Below are 485 nucleotides of genomic sequence, written 5' to 3'. Positions count from 1 at the left end.
GGCCAGTACTGGCTAAGTGTTTCATTTCTCGTCGGTGTGATTGTGGCCCAATGCTGGTGGTGTTGGCTCAGTTTCAGTACCCAGACTTGGCCCAGTACTGGCTAAGTGTTTCATTTCTCCTCGGTATGATTGTGGCCCAATACCGGTGGTGTTGACTCAGTTTTAGTATCCAGACTCTGGCCAGTACCGGCTAAGTGTTTCAATTCTTGTCGGCGTGATTGTGGTCCAATGCCGGCAGTTTTGGAAGCCGGACTCGGGCCAGTGTATTTGGGACAATTCTGGGGCATCATTCATCCAATGTCCATGCCGACTCTGGCAACCGCAGCCGGGCTGAGTTATTTCATCTGGCCTGCCAGATCTGGGCCATTATTGGGTCAAACCGTTTTGGCTACCTGGGATGGGTCTAAAGTGACCCGACAGAGTTTATTTGTTCTATATCTTTGCAAGAAATTAATTTCATCATTCAGAATTCCAGGAATTCCTCA

The sequence above is a fragment of the Sinocyclocheilus anshuiensis genome, unplaced genomic scaffold (genome assembly GCF_001515605.1).
Source record: "Sinocyclocheilus anshuiensis isolate Anshui unplaced genomic scaffold, SAMN03320099.WGS_v1.1 scaffold1049, whole genome shotgun sequence".
Lineage (NCBI taxonomy): Eukaryota > Metazoa > Chordata > Actinopteri > Cypriniformes > Cyprinidae > Sinocyclocheilus > Sinocyclocheilus anshuiensis.
This window is presented reverse-complemented; position numbering follows the sequence as displayed.